The following is a 5,936-nucleotide window of genomic DNA, read 5'->3' as shown; positions in this document are numbered from 1 at the left end:
AAAAAAAAATGCTACCAGAATGGAATCGAACAGATTCTTCTTCTGAGATCAGCCATTCTCATCTGTCATTCACTCTCTCTCTCTGTCTCTCTCCTTTCCTGTCTGATCTCTTCTTTCTTCTGTCTTTTAGTTCTCTGGCTCGCACATACACGTTAACATATACGCACAAGCACAAGCTTTCAGAGAGTCCCTGGCCCCTTGACAGAGGGAAATGGCCCTGGGGCTCTCTCTCAGGATTACTCAAGGACAGAGCGAAAGCCTCCCATTACATTAGAAAAAGAGAGAGAGAAAACATTAACTGTAGCACAAACTTCCTAGCTGGATGACCATGATTGGTGGGCAGTACTTACCTCATCATTCTCAAATAGACCATAAACTCCAGGAAGACTTCGATTAAAAACCTAGTATGTTGACCTGAATAAAGTTGAGATGAGGTGGGCCGTGCTGAGAGAGGAGAGGCTGAAATGGGGGGAAATATTATCTTAGAGTCTTAGAGAAATAGAGTCTTAGAGAAGTTAAATGCATTATGTCATTTAACCTGACTAGCCTTTGAGGCTAGTGGACACCACTTTAAGGAGCAGTGCTAGGGCAATGGCTAAGCACTCACCTGCTGAGAAGAAGGTCAATGGTTCAAACTCCCCAGGTGTTCCATGGGAGAAAGATGTGGTCCCCTGATTCCATAAAGAATAGGGCTTTGGAAACCCTCTCGGGTAGTTCTGTCCTATAAGGTTGTTGAGAGTGAGAATGAGCCCAACAGCAACAGACTTGGTTTGATTCCAGTGATGCCCCCAAGGACTAGCCTTGCAGCCTCATCCAGTAAATCCAGCACATCTTGCTTTCCAGCAACAACAAACCTAATGATGCACTATCATTGAACTCTTGCTTCCCTCCTTTCTTTCCAATTGAACTACCCAGATATTAGAGGTGCAGCACTAGAACGTCTGGCCAGCAAACGCTATGTGGTGTCCCTACATATTTAAGTTTCTTGCCTTTGCTTCCCTGGCTCGACTTGCCGTGCTCTTTCACCCCATGCAACCAGTCATGAAGGTGAAGAAATCATGCCCAAGGTTGGCAGCGAGCACATCCTACTGATACGATGACTGTGACACAAAACGAGGCATTCTGTGGAGGAGCCGTACACACAAAAGGCTTAATTGATGGTCCCAGTAATAAAGACAGACTACTCCGTCCTGGCAAGCAGCGTTTCACGTTGACATGAACAGCAGAATGAGGATCGCAAGGCCAGAAGTTAGATGTCTAAGTTCAAATGCAGGCCATGCGCTTAGCAGCTGGATGACTTCCCTTCCCTAAGCTCCCATTTCATCAACAGTATTACTGTTTCTGTCCAGGACTACTTCTGAGAGTATAAGGAAATAATGTGGACCTCTGACACCCCCCACCCCCCACCCCACACACATGTCCCACTACCATCAAGTTGATTCCAACTCACTGAAACCTTACATAGAATTTTGCAGGCTTTAAAGAGTTAGGGGGACAATTAGCCTCGTCTTTCTTCCACAGAATGGCTGGTGAGTCTGAACCAGCAGCCTTGCGGTTAGTATGCCTAGGTTTACTCAACAGCCCCACTGAGGCTCCTAGTGATTGTGGACAGGCCTACAAACTATAAAATGCCCCTGAATTTTTTTATTATTATGATACCCACATGCCAAAGAAGGTAAAGGGCGTCTTTTAAAAATAATTTTATTGGTATATACTTCACATATCATACAAATTTATTGTTCAGTCATATTAAGAAGAGTTGTGTAATCATCACCCCAATCAATTTGAAAACAGTTTCTTTTCATCCTCATTCTTGTGAGCTCCCCATTTCCCCCACCTTCCCCTGCCATGCCCCTGGGTAATTATTAACCCAGTTACTGTCTCTATAGATTTCCTATCCTAGATTTCCTATATTGGAAATCCTGCAAAACATAAACAAGAAGCGAAACAAACAGACAAGCAGCAACAACAACTAGACAAAACATAGAAAAACCTAAATCAAAAAGAAAGCAGAAAATATTAAAAACTGAAACAACTTTAAAATAGGTCAAGAGGGAGGTCAAATAGTAAGGTGTTACATTTTAACCGAACGACATCTGCTATCATGGACTTTACAATGGTCCTGGTGTGATAGTAAGGTTATTCACATCCCCGGACTCTGGTCAGAAGGGTTCCCTGGAGGCTTAATCCAAGTGGGACCCTTGCCAATGGATTTGGCACTTCCATTGTCTTCCAAAGTCTTCTGCCAAATTGAAGTTCACAATGTAAGCTCTAATACCATTCTCTCCTTTGGATTTAGATTTTATTATTTACAATCCTTCAATCCCACAGGCTGGTGTGCCTCTTCCAATGTGGACTTGGTTGACAAATGATTAAGACGTATTTAAGTAACTCATCATGAAGGAAAAGCCCAGGGTCTCTTCTCTTTCATTCTGTTGTACATAGGGTCTCTATGGGTCGAATCTTACCCCATGACACCTTATGATGATGATGATGATAATAATAATAATAATAAATATATTCTTACTATATTTCCTGTGAAAACTCCTTGCTTTCTCTTAATTTCCTAACCCAAGAATGCCATTCTCCATTCCTACTCTGAATAAACACTTACTAAATCTCTCCCGAAACACTCATGGCTGACCAAAGTTTAGCTGACAGTGGCTCACCGTGTGGTTCCTCCTAGGGAGAGTGGCATGTATTTTCAGAGAGAAGGAGACCCTAGCCTCTCCTCTAACTATTCAGAAGCTGCAGGCCGGGCCCAAGGAGACATCCTATAAAGCCACCATCTATGTGAGAAGGATGAGGTAATTTCTGTCCGCCAATCATTGTCACCACAATTAGGATTTGTGCTTCAATTAATTGGTTTCTTTCTTTCTTTTTTCCTCATGTCATAAGAGGCTTTAGCTCTGTCCTTGAGTTATCCGGGGAGAGATCCCCAGGGCCATCCCCCTGTCAGGGTGCCGGGGACTGTCTGAAACCTTGTGTTGGTGTGTACATGCTCGTGTGTATGTGTGAGAGAGAGAGCGAGAAGACAGAAGAAAGGAGAGAGAACACAGGAGAGGAGAGAGAAAGCGAGGGGGGTGGAGGGAGAGGGAAGGAGAGAGGGAGAGAAAAGAGACAGAAAAGTGAAAGAAGGAGATGAAAGAAAGGCTGAATGGCAGATGAGAAGGACTCATCGCAGGAGATGTAGGGGAAGATCCGGGTTAAGTGACCAAGACGAGGCTTTCAGGAGCCAAGGCAAAATCTGATGAGAGCAACTTCTCCCTCCTAGAAAAACCCACGGTCTAGAACACAATGGGGGTCTCATAGGTAAACACGGCAGAAAGAATCAATGATAAAATAAATGAGTAAAAAGATAAATGAAGAGCTGTCTCAGTCTTTCTCTACTCATGAAGAAGAAAATTAATGAACACCAATTTTGGTACTGTCTTAGTCTGGGTAGACTGGAAAAACAACTCCACAGAAAAGAATATGTATACAAGAGAGTTTTATATAAAGGGTAAGTGTACATTCAGAAAGCATCCCAACCCAGTGCTGCCCAAGCCCATTAGTCCAACATTAGCCCATATGTCTGACACCAATCTACAAAGTCCTCCTCCATCTCACAAAACACATGCAATGATGCCAACTGCAGGAGGAAAGCTGAATCAGTGAACGTGTAAGCATCTCAGTGCTGGCAGGGGTCTCCACACGGCTGCTCCAGCACCCAGGGCTGCATTGGGGGAGGTCCATGTGGCTTCTCCTTAGGGATGTCTTGCAGGAAGTGAGCCTTGCCAGCTGAAGCAGGGAACTGGCTAAGGCAGCTGCACCTTGGTCAGACCATCGGAGAGCAAGAGACCTGAGAACCAGAAAGGCAAGGCTCACTGAGCCATTTATCTCTCTGCCCTGGAATTAATCTCACATGTGTTTATTGGCCAGGTTGGCACAATAAAGCTTAACTCTCTCAGGTATGGAACCTCCCTGAAGTAGCCAACTGCAGCAGGAAATATCTGGCAGGTTCTCTTTCCCGGAAGTGCCAGCAAGGAAAATAGCCATTTTGCTTTTACACTGATTGGCTTTTCATTTTGTTTTAAAACCTGCCTTCTTTCTAGAATATGATCAGAGATGGAGAGAAGGGTATTTTGATACTTACATTTTTCAATTCTGTCGTATCTCGTTTCTACACTCACTTCTACCATCAACTGTTTGTTGCTGTCATTGACCAAGAGACTTCGCCTCAACTTTTCTTTGTGCCCATGAAACGTTCACTCCTATGGGATTTCTTCCCTGCAGCACATACACACTACAAAATAGGATGTTATGCAGAATGTATTAAACCACTGTTTTCAGCCTATGATCCCAATTGTTGTTGTTGCTGTGGTTAGGTGCTGTGGAGTTGGTTCCAACTCATAGCAACCCCGTGTTCAACAGAACAGAACACTGCACCGATGGCGCCATCTCACAATGGTTACGCTTAAGATCAGTCCATCTTGTTGAGGGTCTTCCTCTCTTTCACTGCCTCCACTTTACCAAGCATGATGTCCTTTTCCAGGGACTGGTCTCTCCTGATCCCAGTAGAATAAGAGAACAAAAAGAGGAGGAAAAAAGGTACAGCCTACTAATCACCTGTGCTTCTCTCTAGTGTCCATTTCTGGACTGAATCACAGGGAGAGGGAACCCAAGCAGAGCAAGGGTGACTGCTCTAGGGCGAGGAGATGGAGATCAGCAGAGAGACTGTGTAGACAGAGTACTGGAAAGATGGAAACACCACAAGAAAGTAACTAGTAATCTTCACAGGGCACGCATGAGTCTTCCCCTTAAAGACTAATTTGCACACGTATAAGGTGAGACTCCATGAGGTTGGACAAGGAAGGTAATAGAGGGGAAAGAGAGAGAGAATATCACTAAAGAGCTTCAGACTAAATCATTCTCAGCATGCACCTCGGGCTGGAAGTACCTGAGTTCCCACCGACCATGGTACAACGTCACTGCTGAGTGCAAGGGCAAGCCAGGAGCAGCGCAGAAGGCGTGTGCCTTGGGTGTGAGACATATTCGCCTTTGGGCAAAACATCTATGCTGTCCATTTAAAAATGTTAACATTGAACCTCAAAAGAGCGCGGCCAAACTGCAAGTTTCTAACCCACCAACTAAAACAAACCCTAGCATTTTTACAAAGTTATAACAAAATCCAGCAGTTGTGTCTATACAGTTCATGATGGCTCATATGCACTCTTACAAAAGAAGCTATGACTTCGTGTGCTGTTAGGTCCTCTCGGGTGGGTTCTGACTCAGCGTGATCCCAGATAGAACAGAACAAAGCACTGTCCACATTTTTATGGAAAAAGATGAAGATTTATACTCTCATAAATATTACAGTCATAGAAACCCACAGGGCAGTTCTGCTCTGTCCAACAGGGTCACCATGAGTCGGAATCGATGCCAGTGAGTTTGTGTTTTTCATAAGCTGACAGATTCTAGAAGAGTAAACACAAAGAAAATCTACCTCACAAATCCGGCTAGACCAGAGCATGTACACTGGTACAGATCAGAGCTGGAAACACAGGGAATCCAGGCCAGATAAACCCCTCAGGACTAATATTGAGAGTAGTGATACCAGGAGGGGAAGGGGAAGATGGGGGGGATATAGGGGGAACCAATCACAATGATCTACTGATAACCCTCTCCCAGGGGGATGGACAACAGAAAAGTGGTGAAGGGAGACATCGGTCAGTGTAAGACATGAAAAAGTAATAATAATTTATAAATTATGAAGGGTTCAGGAGGGAGGGGGGAGGAGGGTGGGAGGGGGAAAATGAGCAAATGATATTGAGGGCTAAAGTGGAGAGCAAATGTTTTGAGATTGATGAGGGCAACGGGTGTACATAGGTGCTTGAGTCAGTGAATGTATGTATCACTGTGATAAGAAATGTACGAGCCCTCAATAAAATAATAAA

Source organism: Echinops telfairi, unplaced genomic scaffold (assembly GCF_000313985.2).
Source record: "Echinops telfairi isolate 266 unplaced genomic scaffold, ASM31398v2 ScPeMD7_2;HRSCAF=8, whole genome shotgun sequence".
NCBI lineage: Eukaryota > Metazoa > Chordata > Mammalia > Afrosoricida > Tenrecidae > Echinops > Echinops telfairi.
This window is presented reverse-complemented; position numbering follows the sequence as displayed.